Below are 17,618 nucleotides of genomic sequence, written 5' to 3'. Positions count from 1 at the left end.
AGTTTTTACTGCTAAACATAGAGAATGTTTCAGAAACATGACCTCCAGGGAAGTTGAACTGCCCAATACTCAACTCCAAAACATCTTCAAGGCCAACTGCTTTTGTACAGGAGACAGAAGGTCACAAAATCAAGTCTTTAGACTAAATAAAAGCAGCTACTTTATCCAAGAGATATGTTTGATAGATACATTAAAACACCAAACAGCATTATCCAAATAGTAACAATGTTCTATCAAAAAGGACAAAAAGGGAGGGGCAGGTGAGCAGGATTTACAATAGGTTGATTTGGGATTCATAGGTTCAGATTGGAAAAGACCTTTAATATCATCAAGTATAACAGTTGCTGTAGCGCTGACGAGTCCACCTCTAAACCATATCCCTAAGTTCCACATCTAAGCTCCTCCAGGGATGGTGACTCACCCACTTCCCTGGGCAGCCAGTTCCAATGCTTGAAAACCCTTTCTGTGAAGAAACTTTTCTTAATATCCAATCTAAACTTGCTCTGGTGTAATTTGAGACTCTTTCGTCTTGTCCTACTGCTTATTACCTTGGGAGGAGGAGACCAACCCCCACCTTGCTACAGCCAGCTTTCAGGTGGTTGTAGAGAGTGACAAGGTCTCTCCTGAGTCCTTTTCTCCAGGCTGAACAACTCCAGCTCCCTCAGCTGCTCCTCAGGAGACTTTAGCTCCAGACCCTTCCCCAGCTCTGTTGCCCTTCTCTGGACAAGCTCCAACACCTCAATGCCATTCTTGCAGTGAGGGCCCAAAAGTGAACACAGCCCTCCAGGTGTGGCCACACCAGTGCGAGTACAGGGGGACAATCCCTGCCCTGGTCCTGCTGGCCACACCATTGCTGATACAGATAAGGATGCCACTGGGCACAGAGTGGACCATGTTCAGCCAGCTGTCCACCAGCACCCCAGATCTTTTTCCAGTGGGCAACCACTTTCCGCTTTCCAGCCACTCTGCCCCAAATCTGTAGCAGGGCATGGCGTGGTTGTGACCCAAGTCCAGGGTTCAGCACTTCACCTTGCTGAACCTCATAACACTGGCCTGAGCCCATCAATACAGCGTGTCCTGTGTTGGACATGGCCTGTTGGACCGAGTCCAGAGAAGGGCCATGAAGATGCTCAGAGGGCTGGAGCACCTCTCCTAGGAAGGCAGGCTGAGGGAGCTGAGGTTGCTCAGCCTGGAGAAGACAAATGTCTGAGGAGATTTTATAGCACCTTCCAGTACCTAAAGGGGCTACAACAGAGCTGGAGAGAGACATTCTACAAGGGGATGTAAGTGACAGGACAAGGGTTGATGGTGTTAAACTGACAAAAGGTAGGTTTGGGTTCAATATTGGGAAGAAATTGCTTTCTGTGAGCGTGCTGAGGCACAGGAACAGGTTGCCCAGAGAAACTGTGGATGTTCCATCCCCGGAAATGTTCAAGGCCAGATTGAGTGGAGCTCTGAGCAACCTACTCTAGTGGAGGGTGTCCATGACCAAGGCAGGGAGATCGGAAATAAACAATCTTAAAGCCCCTTCTGATCCAAACCATGCTATGATTCTATGAATCACTCCAGCATTGTACACATCTTTAATTAATAGATTAACAGTGAATCTCCTAGACAAACTCAAGTCTTACTTGGAGAAGAGGTTCTTGTATCTATCCTAGAGAAAGAAATTATGCATTTCCTTCTCTATATCTCTGAAAACATAACTTTGAACAATGAAACAGAAATACATCACAGCCACATATAAAATTGTTTTAAAAGTTTGCTTTTCTTCCAAATATTTCAGTGATTTATGGATTTATACTAATCACACTCCTTTAAACTTTATGATATGTAATTTGGAGTAAATACCAATATTTTAATCCCACTGGCTATTAATAGTTTTGGTACTGATTAATTTAATGTAAGGTCTAGGGAAAATGAACTAACAAAAACTTAATTTTTTCTAGGACTTTAAGCTGTATATATATGTGTGAAATGATAGCTGTAGTATGGCTATGGTTGAAATCAGACCAAGAAGAGGCACCTACCCTCATCTCAGTTATATGTAAGAAGTGATACTACTGTGATACTCAAGTGATACTCAAAATCTCAAGTCATACAGGCATATTGTCAGTGTGCTCAGGAGAGAAAAGTAATTGGAGAGAGACATTTTCTGGCTGATGATCTAGATATGTGAGAGAAGAGGAAGATGGAAATAAGAGAGGTGAGAGAAAAATGACAGAAAAAAATCTGCAAGCCACAGTAGATATCTTTACGTTGTGTTTTGAGAGATGTCCAGATAGTGAACATGGAAACATGGCTCCAGGTTTGCTGCCCTGACAAGGTGAGACACCACCTGTTAGGCACAGTCAGAGGTTCATGTACTGCTGACATGCTGTTAGCTCAGTGTTAGGCACTTTGGATGCTCTCAGGCACACCTCCATTCTGCAGGCTGCCTGCAAGCATTTCTGCAGTCACTGTAACTGCTGCCTGGGAATTGTCTGCATATACTGGAGGCAAGCAGAGTTGGAAATACGCCACATTTCTGGCTTCAAGGCTCCACTTTAAGACTGATAGCGACAAAGCCAAAGACTGGTAACATGATCCTGAAAAAACTCCAAACCCCCTAGTGAAAGTATTTGTGTCGGATGTTGATTGCCCGAGATTTGGTTTAAATTATGAGGGATTTTTTAAAGTGAAAATATATGGATAAAATAACCTGAAATGAAAGAAAATCTTCCTTAAAAACAAATTGATCTAAGGATAGGAGAAATAAAAAGTGTGTAAATACCAGTAAGAGTGGTAAATGTTTTGAGGTACAGTGAACACTTCTTAATGTCATCTCTCAAAAGCAATAAGCAGTAATAATGTTTAACAGATGTAAATAAATGCTGTACCTATCTTATAATATTCAAATAGTGCAAATCTGTCTACAACTCTGTGAAAAGAATGCTGCATCCTCAGCAGAGCTGTGCACCTTCAGAGACATGCAAGGCCTACAACCAGGCAGGCAAGACATGTCTTGTCTTTCTCCAGCTGTGCTCCTGCTTGTGGGTTAGCAGAAGACAAAGGGATAGCATTTTCTGCCCTGTGATTTTAAGGCATGTAATTAACCTGCTTCTGTTTACTGGATACACAAATGCTCCTGGGAGAGTGAACTGCTCTTCTTTGAGGAGTGTAACAAATAAACAAAATGGACTGGCTGTTTAATCAAGTAATTGCCCTAAAGATGCCCTCCTAGGCACAAACACTGGTGGGTTTGGGAGGGAGCTTGAGTGTTGTTGACTTTTGGTCATGTTACAAAGGCCATTTATTTACTCAGATTTCTCCTCAGAGAAGAGCTAAATGGGCAGAGTTATTTCCTCTAATCATAGAGGAGAGTTTTTGAAATTCTGGATAATTTGGTTATATTTTACCACTCTGTAGTTTTTCTTTTCTTAGCTCATTTAAAAAATAATATTTTTGGAGATGTATTCCAGATCACTAATCAAATAAAGCAATTTTAAGGTAAATGTACATATTTTCCGGGTTTAAGAATTAAGTCTATAAATGAAATTAAAAAGAAAAATTAAACATTAATTCAATGAGTTGCCTAATTTCAGATCTATATGGAGTCTGGAGGGCTGTATTTTAAGGGAATTCACAGAGCCAACATAAATCCATGGCCAGTTGTATTCAAAGGGAGAAATTAAATACTTCCAAGAAAAAAAACACTTGCTGTTTAATTATTAAATTCTTTTCATACTGTCTTTCTTTTGAAAATTTGGTCATCCCTGACAATTTTTTAAACAGCTATAATCATAAATTAGCAGTCCTCAGCAAATACCCATCAATAGCATTGCCTCAGGAGTGTAGTAAATCCAGAGAAACTCTTTACATCAGCAGAATCATGCTCCTACATCTCCTTCACTTCTGAAGACTGAAATTGGTTTTTTATGGCATACAACGAGGAACTAATGGAAGGGTTGAGAAAGGACCATGTGATATGGCTAATGTGGGGAGGACGGCTTAGCAAGAAAGCTCCCAAACTGTGCCCCCACAGAAGCTGCAGTATGCTGCTGATTTTTTGTCTACATCTGGAAGAAAGGAGATCCAACATCTCATTGTGCAAAGTTTATTAACCCTCTCACACTGATATCTTTCTCATACACTTTTTGGAGCACTTGCTTTCTGTAATTACAATAAATGGCTCCTAATGAACAAGTAACTCATGATCACACACACTGATCCTTCCCCAACTCATGAAAGAAACTGCTACTTGATTTTAGATAAGAGCAATGAGATGAACAATGACCTTGTCCCCAAAGGTCTCTCTACTCTCTCTCTCTGCTTCTCCTCAGGCAGTCATTGTCATTTTCCTCTTATTTGGCTGCAGTATGTCATGTCTTCTCTGCCTCCATCAAGCTTTAGAGCTGTTGATCTTAGAGGAACTCTTTGCACACTCAAAGTGGGCAGCTGGTGATTATCTGGGGGAAGTGGGTTCTCTGTCAACAAGACCAGAACCTACAACACTACTGATGCCTTGGGAAGGCTAACCTAAAACAGAGACTGAATAGAGCTAGAGAATAAAGTAGATATTTATTGAAAGGCCTTTAAGGATACACCTTCTGCAGGACAAGGGCCTGGCCAGGGCTACACACAAAGTGGACTAAAAATGGTTGCAAAAGGACAGCCAGTCACAAGGTCTTACACTTTTGTAAGTTTTGGTCCATTTGCATATTGGGGTTTAATTGTCCAATTACAGCTTCAGGTTATGAAGTCCCATCCTTCTTCTTCTTCCCAGCAGTCCACCGTTGTTTGTGCTTTTGGGCCTGAAAGTTGTACTCATTGTCCTTGGTCTTCAGCAGGAAAAGGATTTGTTTTGTTTACCTGCTCTGTGAAGAGAGCTTACTGGCACTTAATCGAGGCTCAGAACTACACCCCTAGGCAGCACAGAATCTGAAAAACATGAAAGCTAAAACTTAAGGCATCACTACCAGCTTCTTGTCAAAGTCCTGAAATGCAGTACCAGTGGGTTACCCTGGCATCATTTTTAATCCTATTGAGCCTGGTCTGTGTTCACTTTCAAATGCCACTGTAGTGCTTTCCAAATTGCAGCTGATTGTCTCTCATCTGGCAAAGTGATGTCTGTAATTTAGGGCTGTGTGACAAATCTGCCTCCCTTTGGCTTAGCCAAAGGTTCATCCAACCAGCCGGACACAGATGCAGCTAGCAGGGCAGAGACAGGGAAATGTGTGGGAGTGTTTTAATAATGTGGTAATTTATTAATGACACTGCTAGCATTTGGGACTTTTGTAACTCATCCTGGAATCCTATTATTCACAAGTATATAAAAGGGGAATATAAATATATATTGTCCTTAAATCCAGACTGAGAATAACTCCCAGTAGACTGTCCCAAACTTGATGTCATCAACATTTTTGTCAGATAATGTGATGCAAATTAAAAAAAAAAAAAAAAGCAAACCAGCTGCTTGCCATTGTTTGCAGACAGTTTTAAACAGATTTTTAAAAATTGAATAAAAACTTCCGTAGCTTTTCTAAGTGAAGGTTTTTCCTGTGCATACTCACACAGAGTAGTGGTCTCTGTTAGGGGAACAGTCATTGGCATAAGGATTGAATTTATAATCTCTTATGCTTATCCTTGCTGGCTGTCCAGAAGGGAATAAACTGTGAATTTGTACTGCACATTTGCTAAAAGTTTATGGACTAAGTCCAGTGGCTCTCCCAACATTCCCTCTCTTACTGAAACATGTTATAATGACTAAGGTTGTGCATAACCTGCTAGTGAGGTCATATAACAGTTGCTCTGTTACTCTCAGTTGTTATAGGAACCACAGTTCATTCTTTCTGGCTTTTTTTGTGAGGCATTTTGTGATAGTTTAATAGTGAAGGAACTGTGTCTGACCAAATTACATGCAGGCATGGGAGAATTATGAAGAATACACACACCATGTGTAGCAGAAAAACACAATACAGTGTCCTTTGGGCATAGTATCTATTCTTTCTTTCAAGGAGACCTTGTTCTAACTGATAGATATTTTATAATTCCTATTTTTCTTAATTTGTTTATCTTTATGCTAGTATGTGTTGACTCTTCTACTCTAGTTGGAGCTCTTAAATGAAAATATTGAATTCAAATATCATATGACAGTCTTTACATGAGATGACATCTTTGTTGGTATTACTCAGGCAGGTGCTAAGGAAATGGGTGACTTTTAATGCTTATAATGGGCACTGCTCTAGAGGATCAGAGGATGTAAAAGGTTTTTTTTTGTGGTTGTATTTTTTTATTTTATTTATTTATTTATTTATTTATTTCACAATTTTTTTTCCATAGAGGAAATTGCTAACCACTTTAACAAACCTACTGCCTTGTTCAACAACTTGGCACAAACTTCAAGGGGCTTTCCAGCTGCATCTGATTGATCCTTGCCACAATGAAAAGAGATTGATAGACCTTCTGGTATTATGGTTGTCTGTCTTTTATTCCAACTGGACTACACAAACTGCCCTTCACACTGGCCAGTTTTCATACATGAGAATACAACGTGGGGATTAATCTATGGGTGAAGTACTTTTTATTGGATCTAAATGTTTTTGTTATACAAGCAGAACACAAAGATCTAGCAAGAAAAATAAACACACATTTTCTTAATTTATCTTGACATGAGAATCAGTGTATCCAACAGAAACGTTGTTTACTTCCTTTTCTAAATACATTCCTTTGAAGTCAGAAAAACTAAAGGTATTTGATTTTTGTCCATTATTCTCAGGATCATATGCCCAGCTGCAGTAATTTTTTTTTCACATATTCTCTTCTAAGATGAGCTAATGAGTCACATTCACTGAACTAATTTATGTTTTATGGTAGCATTTCATATTGGCACCACAATTATATTTGCCAGGAAATGGCACATTTGCAGAGCATACATAAATTTATGTACAGTCAACAAAGTAATACAGTGAGAGTTGTCTACCCAGTTGAGCAAGACACTTGAAAAATACCATTACATAATAAAAGGAAAATTCTGGAAGGCAGAAGTTCATTTGAACAGAATATAAGGTCAAAAATTGGACTACTGTCTTAATTAAATCAAAATTTAATTAAAAATTAAAATTTTAAGATTGGAGGTTCAGGATGTCCTGAAGAGAAGCTCAGAAATTTAGCTTTATTCTGACAGCCCTCAGTGGCAGCTCTGAGACCCAGATAACAAAGAAGGGGGCTGAGGGTATCAGGATATTTCACACACAATTCTTCTCCACTGTCTTCACTAATTGTTCAGCTGCCTATGCCTTCCACATTACCACCCTCTTCTCACAACAGTCCAGGCTTTCCCTTATTGCCCTCGTGTACTTCCTTCAATGTACTCATGTCTTCCTAGGGCCAGGTCCCCACCATCATCTGGAAAACTCATATTTTTGTATCTCCTAAGATTAGCTTAATTGTGTTGGCAGCATTAGAAATTATAGAATGTCAAAATGTCCTTTTTTCACATGAATTTCAATTACCTCTACTCATAGATTAAAATGAGTGAGAAGAGATATGGGGATTTAATTTGTTGTAAGGAGCACTGAGAAAAGAAGGCAGCAAGCACTAGATTGTATTGCTTGTTACTAGATTTGAGGGTTCCATATAGCTTAAACAGAAGGGAGTTCATTCATTAAATGCACTGACTTAGGATCAGACTCTAAAACATAATCTTATTTTGCAGTCTACTAGCCTATCAAATTGAAACAGTGCAAAAACCAAGTCAGCATGAGGCATTGGTTCATAGACACATGAATCTAAGATTTAAGAAATCCAAAAAAGTCTAAATGTCTTGTGTTAGCAAAATTTTCATGTTTACAATTACAACATGGTCAACATTCTTAAAAGTTTGATTTATTATATGAAAAGTTTTATGCAGGTCCAGTAACTTTTGAAGTGACACAGATACCAGTAAAACATCTAACTTGTTCTTTTTTGTGAACATATTGCTCCTCAAAATTACTGTAGACCACGTACCACAAATTCTGAAAGTAGGTGTTGTACTACTTACTGTAGAAGGGAAGATAATTAACTCTAATTAATTCACTACATCTCAGATTATTTCATGAAATCAAAATCCTACTACCAAAGATAACACTAAAAAATCCCTTTTCATCAAGTTATCAATTATTATTTAACTAACAGAAAGGTTCCTGATGCACTAATTTTTCTCAGATGTTTTCTTTGACTCTGGGGTAAGAACCAGTTTCTGAAGGAAACAGCCTGGACAATCCATTTTTCAAGGAAACAGCCTGGACAATCAAGTTGTGTCTTAAGAGCTTCAAGACTGGCTTTGATACACAGCCACTATGAGGAAATCCCAATGTGTACAGTCCAGTGCTGGGAATTAAAAGTTTCCTAATCACTGATTTATGACTACTTTCAAAGGAAATAATTACATCTATTTAACTGGAAAAGATGATTATTCTTGTTTTGATATTACTAGTGTTGGTTGTTGTTGTCTAGCTGCTATTTATAAAGAGCAATTTTTGTGTTTCTGTTCCTGTTAAGAATACCTTCTTCCTGACAAAACCAGAATGTTTTGTTTCTGAGTCAAGAACTGAGATTAAAAATTGAAACCAAAGGATATTTCTAAAAGAAATTTAATTCATTCTTGAACAACTGAAAGAAAAAAAGAGAGACTGCAACATAAACCAGTGTGGCTGGATTCAGTGATTAAATTGATATTCCTTCACTACACAAATATACTAGGACAATGTAATAAAACATTTCAGGTTGAGCTAATTCTTATCTCTTGAAAATAACATAATAACAAAATAATTTTGGCAAAGATTTTGGCCCAGTTCTGCCAGGAATCCTTTCTGAATCAGCACAAATTAAATCATTGAGGCCAGAAATTCATTCTCCCAAATGACCACAGTTTGAGGGAAAAATTTAGTCTTCTGGGTCCTAGATAACTTACTTACACTTATAGAAAGATGCTCCAGTTGTGCCCATTCATAATTGGAAATATATTATGTATCAGATTGTGTGAGGTTTTTGCTCTATTTTGCTTAACAATAGAAGGTAGGGAGATGTCAGAAAGGAACATCACAGCTTGGTGTAAGATGCCAGACTGCAATTTGTGACAATAAGAAACATAAATCAAGGGGGAATGAATCCCAGAAGCCACTGACATTGTGATGCTTCTTCATCACTGCAAGTAAATATCTTTACAAAAGGCCCTTTGCCAAACTCCTAAAATGTCTGGGGTTTAGCGTAAAGTTCCTTCAGAGATGTTCCCTTCTAAAAGCACATGGAGGCAGTCTGTATTTATAGCTTTTGGGTCAGCTTTAAAACATTTTAATGAAACTACATATGAAATCTTGTGCAGTACTGTCCCTATTCCTTGGATAATGCAAAATTTCAGTCCCTAAGCTTCTTAAGTTTGCACATTTCATGAGTTGTATATTGAATTTAAGAAAAGTATGAGAAATAGAAACTTTTAGGCAATAAAAGCCTCAGTTATTTCTTGAAAACATGTCTCTGATCATTTAAATTTTTACTTTAAAAAGTGTAAGTACTTTGCAAATTGTTAGTTTTTATGCAGTGGGACAATTTCAAATTAATTTATTTCCTCTATTAAATCTAAAGAAAAACACATTGTCACAAAAACAAAGTTGCTGACACAGAAAAAAAACCCCAACTGTGAGTAGTTATTTGAAATAATGATCAAGTTATTATATGTAAAAGGCTTGTGCTGCCTCTGCAGTGGTTTTCCATGTTTTGCTCTCCAGTGGAGCCATTTATGATGAGGATGTTTCAGATGATGTGATTGTATTACTGTGTTCACCAGTTACCCTGCAAAAGTGAGCTCTTTGCCTCTTCTCCAAAGTTATCCATCACTAACCTTAAACACTTAAATATTTTCTAGGGAGATTAGCACTGTGTGAGCCCTAAAGCTCCACTTTAAAAGATGGGAACATTTAAGGTGTGACAGGGGAAATATAGGAAGCATGAGTGATCTGAGATTTCCAGATGCTATTAGATTACAAATGACAAAAAGCACAATTTGTAGAAAACCGCAGGTAGACTGTCCTTAATTGTCCCTTCTTTGTTAAAATACAAGATTTTCCTTCCTCATAGTATTTCTTTTTAAGTAATGTGCTTGAAATGTATCATATAAAATAAGTTCTTTGAGAACTGATGTTTTTCTATTCATTTACAAAGCAGCTGTTAAAAATTATTTCAATTCCTTGTATTACTTTTACAGTCCAACTTCATTAAGACTGATACTACAGCAGCACAACCTAACCAACTACTCATTTTTATAATTGTGAAGTTATATAGTGACACAAGCTGAAGCCCCAGTAAAATTAATTTCTACTTGCATTCCTGTAGTGTCAAATTCTAGCACCTATCCATCTGCCAAGGTAGCATTCATCTGTAGCTTAAAACAGAGCCCTTTCCAGTCCTCTCTTTGGTGTTTTGGTTTGGCTTTCTTTTTTCTTTTCTTTTCTTTTCTTTTCTTTTCTTTTCTTTTCTTTTCTTTTCTTTTCTTTTCTTTTCTTTTCTTTTCTTTTCTTTTCTTTTCTTTTCTTTTCTTTTCTTTTCTTTTCTTTTCTTTTCTTTTCTTTTCTTTTCTTTTCTTTTCTTTTCTTTTCTTTTCTTTTCTTTTCTTTTCTTTTCTTTTCTTCTTTTCTTTTCTTTTCTTTTCTTTTCTTTTCTTTTTTCTTATTTCAATTTATTTTACTGCATTTTGGTTAACAAACAACATCTGGTTCTTCCTCAGCATTCATCTCTTCCAGAAAACTTGGGGATAAAAACTACAGTTACTAAAGTAATAAACAAGTCCTAGCAGTATTCTTTTTGTATTTTAATATCTCAAATATGAGAGAAGTGGATCTGGTGTTACAACACTGCAGAATTCCACCATGATGCGTTGGGTACGCAAATTTAATAAACAATATAGTTCTCTTGCTAATGGGATTTTAATTCTACTTCTCCAAGTCATCTCCAAAACATACAGTGTATACTATCCAAAATAAAACTTGGATATTGGCCCTTTAACTTCCAAGAATCCTATATTGTACATTTGGACAATTTCACATTTTTCAATGCAGATAAAAAGATACTTGAGAATACTGTTCTACTAGATGACAGTCACTTTCATAAACATAACAGTGGTATTTAAAAAGACTAGGTGATTTATTGGAGACATTTTAGAGGTTTCTTTGGAGAGATGGATCTTGATAAATGTAACTTCTTTTTCTTCTGTGCTTTTCTTTGTGGGTAGGTTTTTGGGTTTTTTTGGGGGGGGGGAGGCAGGAGTGGGGGTGGGGTTTTTGCTTTACAAGGCTTAACAACATTTTGTGGTTTTCTTCCCAGTAATAACTAATAGTTAATAATAACTAATTGTCGTGGTTTGAAGGGAAGTGAGTTTTTTTTGGAAGTAGTGGTCAAACCAATCAGTCCTTAGGTCTGAGTATTGGCACCTTTGTTGGCCACTAAGAGGTTGGACACGCCTCTGAGGACACGAGGGGTTAAAAGCCGGATTTCCCAGCAGGACTCTCTTTTTCCTGCTCTGCTTTCGGAGAGGGAGCGTCTTCTCCTCTCCCCTGCCCAGGCCTGGCTAGGCCGGGTGGGGGAGGGGAGCAAGGTGGGCCTGGCTGAGCAAGGTGGGCCTCGGGGTGGGGAACAGAGGGAGCTGGAGTGGAGCTGGTCCAGCTTCCATCTAGAATGGAGGGGTGGAGGGAGAACTTTGGAGGTGCCTTCCGTCCCCCTCCCTGTTCCATCCCGTTCCCCCCCCCTTCCCCCCCCCCCCCCCCGGTCCCGTCTCTCTCCTCCCCCCACAGAGAGAAGGTGCCAAGCTGGAGCTGCTTGTGAGAACTGCAGTGACTGCGATCGCCTGTGCCTGACCTTGGTGGTGGGAGATAAAAGCTTTTAACTCTTTCTAAGGCAGAAGAGAGTTACCCCTGGACGCTGAATTCTCATAGTTGGTGGTTTTAGAAGAGAGAGGACAGCCTGGGACCGAGAGGGTAATGGGAGATGAAAAGAAGCCCCTTCGATTGCCGGAATGAAGAGGAGTGGCCTATGAGGCTGGACTTTTCTTGCATAATGATAGCCATAGACGGACCCTGGACCCTCCTGACTATAAATAAGACTGTGTTTGGGTGGATGTTTTTGGCTCAAACCCAGAGACGTTCTGGCCTGCTTCTTGGAGCCCCCGGCCCCAGGGGTAAATGGGGGGGACCTGAGTCCCAAAATGAGAAGATGGCTGGTTTTTAGTACTTAGCCAAAACATCCTTTAAAAGAGCCCTGTTGCAGTTCAGGTCCATGGACGGCAGTGAGAGTGCTGGACATGGAAAGGAGGGTGTCACCCTGGCAGACTCTTCGAGGCAGTGCCATGGGTGACGTGGGAACACGGGATGGTGGACCTGTGTTTCCTGTGGGGGGGGGTCTGTGGTGCGAGAGAGACTCCTCTCGTCCTGGATGGAATGTGGATTGTCTGAATTTTAAAGGATGATGATTTGGATTAGGAACCCAGGGTTGTTGAGGGATTAAGCAAGTAGATGAAGGTAATGTGCTGGAGTCAACTGAGTGAGCATGTATGGAATGGAATTGGGGGGAGGAGAAGCAGTGTTTTGGGAGGTTTTCTCTTCTGCTTTTGGGTGGTTGGGTTTTTCTTTCCTTTTCTATTGTCCATTGTTATGTAGTATAATAAATTGTCTGTCTGTTACAAGTATTAGGCCTGCTCTGCTCTGTTCTTGACCACATCTCACAGGAGTTCATTAGGTAAAATATACCCTCATGGGTGCATTGGCATTTTGTCTAATGTCAACCCATGACACTAATAGTAACTAATAGTTAGGGGGAAAAAATAGAAAATACATGGTAATTAATTTCTATCTAAACAGTAGATATGCTAATTAACATTTCCCCCTGAGGGGAAGGTGTGTTTCCACAACCATCACAAACATCATCCTGTGGCCAACTCACAGTTCCAGAGTTCAATAGATCCAGATTTTATGGGATAATGTAGCAAGTATTTCAGAAAATCTTAAATTGTGCTTTTATAAATCCTTTATTCTTTTATATTTTGTGATTGTGTGTTTGCTAGCATATAGAAAGCAAACTAAAAAAGAAATAAATTCCACGAGAATAGCTTATTGTCTGAATGGTAAGTTGTTGAGCTTTCTGTACTTTTTATAAATCAATCAAAAAGATTTTCACTTGCAGCGCATGTATTGCTCATACTCTTTTACTACTGTCTCACTGATATCAAGCAGAATGGAGTTAGACAGAGTCATAGAAAGTGTTGTTAGGCAGTGACAGACAAGGATTTATTAGGTTACTGTGTATGAGAAATGGGAAATGATGTCTTCATAAATATATGAGATTTTGTTCCCTGACTGGAACATTTTCTGAACTTCACTTTCTTGGTTCTTATCCACTCTTGCACCTACTGATCAGCTGAAAGGAACTTTGAACAATATTACTGCAAAACACTATTATCTCATATTTTCCATTCTGTTTAAAAATATTTTTTAAAATCTTTTATTCTCTAACTATACCAAAAAAAATCTTACACTGATTTTCAGATGATAAACATAAATCTTAATATTCATTATGATAAACAGAGGTCCTTATTAATGTGCAATCAGTCACAGAGCACAAACAGGGATTAAAAGCCCGCATTTCACTTGAAGTTGTGAGTAGTTTCCTATGGGTAATTTTTGGGAGGATTTCTATTTATTTGTAATCAGCTTGTGCTTCTTTGGCGCTGTGCAGTTCATAGAGTTGCACACACACACAAAACTCCCTATACACTGTAGGGAGCAGCTTTTGTTCTATTTCACTCCATCTGTTATTTCTCACCTGAACAAGAAGGGATAGGAGCAGCACTTTCTCTTCTTCCTCATGGTCTATGGATATCTAATATAGTTCTAGTGTCTTCTCTGGACTTTAGCAAAAAACAATACCTAAAACCATTCCACACCCTAACTCATTAGTGAGACATTTGTTTTATTTGGCAAGCTGTTGATATTCTGATCTTGTACAAAAAGTTTCCCACTGCAGCTGATTTGGGTGAGCAAGAAAAAAAGACTTATTGTTTTTAAAATAATGCCTGAATTACAGGTTTACCAAGTGATGTTTGATACAATAGTAATCCTTTAGACTGAGGCATACCAGAAATGGTAGTTTCAAGCGGTAATTAGGAAGGAGGAGGAACAGAGAAAGAGATAGGTAGGAGCAAACAAGTTGCCTGTGAGCAATAGAAAGAATGTAAAGAAGACAAGCACAGTTAAAAGACAGGAGACTCACTGAGATGAAAGAACAGCTGGCCAAAACAGGCATCAAAAAACCCAGTTCCAATATCACATAACTGTCCACCCCTTCCCCAACACAAAGGAAAGGTGTGCTGAGTAATTTCCAGGGGGAAAAAATTAGAAGTATTTTCTGAATTACAAAATCTAATTCATCTTCTTGTGAGGTGCAACACAAGCAAGGTTATGCAGTGGTCCATTGAGCAAGACTCTTGTTTCTAGCTATAGCTAATATCAAATGCTGTCTGAAGCAGAGATAGACAGTACCAAATAACATAATTTTAGGTAAAATTTCTTGTTATTGACATTAGGCTTAAATCTTGTGTCTGTTTCCATCCAGGAGGTTTTTTCCTAGTGGGTAGGCCATTTTCTTTCCATTCTTCTGCATTTTAGTCAGGAAATCTTTCCTCTCTATTTCTCCTTTGAATTCCCCCAAGGTTTTTAGCTTAATGGTACCTTCTAGTCAAGAAGCTTTAGTCATTGTCAATTTGACTTGTAGAAGTGTAATGGTTTTTACTGGTTTGGGTTTTCTCTTACTTTCAAAGAATGACCTCTTCCTTCATGGAAATGAGAACTCTCTTGGCTCTATCTGTCTTCATTTAGCCATTTATTATTCTGAGCCTCTCCTATTTCTGTCCTTTCTAAATAAAAAGTCACAGTTTCAATCACTCTTCCTGCAGAATGTTTTCAGTACCTGTGACATCTCTTATCAGGCAATTCTATTAACAGAGAATTAGGGAGCTGGAAATTTTGTGCCTAGGACTAAATGTTGTGCCTGGGTCCCTGCTTGTAAAATAAGGCAAAATACTACTAACTTGCTCACATGTTTATTTACAAATCTGTGTGCCAATTTTGTTGTTTGCTTACAATTTATTGAATATTTTGCCATTTTTCTTTTAAATCCTACAACATCTGCTGTCTCCATTTCCGCATACAGTCCACCTTTAGGCAGAAGATACCATGATGAAAACTAATCTCAGGGTATGAAAATTGTCTTCCCTTGTGTAATTTACTTCTGTCATGGCACCATCAGGGTTGGATAGGTGACACTGGTGTTTTGTTTTTCTCTGTCACAGATATCACTTGGGAGCTCTGTACAGTCATTTCTGCTTCTCCTTTCCTACCCCTACTGGCACTCTGCTCAGCAGGGATGTAGTCAGGAAACAGCTGCTGGAGAATGCCATTTCCAAATGGCATGAATATGGTCTACAATTCCTATAAGATTTACACATCCATATCTCCTTTTTCAGCCTTCTTTAATCCTGTTCATGAGCACTTTAAAACAAATAGCAGCTACCATCAGGCTTTAATATGTCACTGTTTATTAAGATTGTACATGGTCAACAAAAGAAATTAAATCACAGCAATTAGACATAATCTCACTACACAACCCATGACTGAGTCTGAGTTTTTCAAAAATCCTAATCAAGCTTTTTTGACATAGTTGCCTCATGGATCCAGCCAGCAATGCTAACTCAACACCACCCAGAACATCTTGGCACAGCAAGTTTATAAGTTCAGCTAGCAATTTTCTTCAACACGAGTGACAGGGATTCTAACAACAAAGTAAAGGTGGATATATTTCAAGGCATAGCCAAGATTTCTTTTTTTCCCCAATATCCACCAAATCATTGAAAACAAAAAGAGGCTGTTGGCAAGACTTCAAAAGGAGGCTTGTGGATGAAGTAAATCAAGCTGCACTACTTCACCTGGCTAAGATCTTGAAGACCAACAAAGATAAAACACGTAACTTTTGGGTCCACCAGGAACCTCCTTGCAAAACTACAGATGGAAAGTTGCCTGGTCATTGTAAAGTAACAAGGAATTCAAGGATTACAAAACAGCACATTGCCCTTTAATTTTGGATATTCATTTCTTTAAGACATAAATCAAGCATATGCTTTAGAGATGAGAAGTATCATAAAGGTTAAGCAGAATGTAACCCTATGTGGCTATTTCCTTGGTACAACTGCTAGTTATCAATTTGCACTTTTTTCAAACTACACTTATTCTAAAGTATTGAAAGTTCTAGCATAAAAAAGCAAATATTAACATAATGGACAGCAGAACTGGCCAGCTTCTTTTCTTCAGTGCAAATTTTAATATTTATTTGATTGTAATCTAAATTGAACCAAAAAGGCACTTCTGAGTGCTTTGAGCACAGCTGAGTCATCAATGGATAAAATATGTTCCCAGGGAAGTATGATGAGAAAATACCAACTGGATCTCATGATGTATAACCACATCCTATAGCCATGAAAAAAGGAGGAAAATCACTAAGACTAAAACAAGAAACAAACCAAAACCCCAAAAGAGGTGAACTCAAAATTCTTATGGTAATTTTTCATCATGGCCTATTGTTTGTAGCAGCACCTCAGGACAAGTAAAGATTTAGAGCAAGGATCCTAAAGGGGATATCATTCCAGCTTCAGTAACAGCATAGGATGTGTGGAAAAGTTACTGGCAGGAGAAACAGGGTCAGCTGGAAGAGCACAAAAATCCTCAGGCCTTCATAAGGGCCACATCAAGAAAACCACCAAAATGAAGCTAAAACTTACATTTGCTTGACAGGTAGAGAGAACTAGTAAAAGAAATCAAAGGAAAACATTTTGAAGCAGCAAGCAACAGGCAAAGTAATGACTGCTGCTAGCTGCTGGCTTCCTTAGGACAGCTGAAGAGAAGCTCCAAGGACAGAGAAGCTGCAGTAGCAATGTATAGATTCCTACATATGCACACATGCATAATGCAAACATACACACATGCATCCATGTGTGTGTGTGCACTGCTTTTTTTCTTTATTGCCGCTTCTCGTTGCTCCAATAACATTGCCAGCATAATAATGAAAAGCGTCCTGTTACAAAGTCTGGAAATTCAGTCATCTGTACTTGATTTCTACAAGACGGTATTTCTGTGAAAGAATGACAAGGTGAGGGTATAAAAGCAGTTAATCTTGTTTATAAATTCTGATGTGTCATACCTCTAATGTGCAAAATCGACCCACAAGTGCATTACAATGAAGTAACATACTATTTTCCCATCATAAATTAGTATAACCTCACCCAACACCAAACATATTTCAAGCTCTGTTTCATTTTTATAAAAAATTTTGTCCTTCATTATGCAATGGCTCCATAGCCTAAATCCACTTGGATAAAACAGATTCAGTATTTCCACTAGCCTTTTCCCCTGTCAAATGTTCCATAATTACAGTTAAAAGTTAGAAATAACTAAAACTCATTTTAATCTCGTAACCTATTTTATGGCAGGTAGTTAGGGAAAGGGAGTTGAAGCCTCTTAACCATGAAGCAGAAGAGACTGTCATATATTTCCCATGTCTCT

This window comes from Prinia subflava, chromosome 1, assembly GCF_021018805.1.
Source record: "Prinia subflava isolate CZ2003 ecotype Zambia chromosome 1, Cam_Psub_1.2, whole genome shotgun sequence".
Taxonomy (NCBI): domain Eukaryota; kingdom Metazoa; phylum Chordata; class Aves; order Passeriformes; family Cisticolidae; genus Prinia; species Prinia subflava.
The sequence above is the reverse complement of the archived record's forward strand: the minus strand, read 5'-3'. Positions refer to the sequence as shown.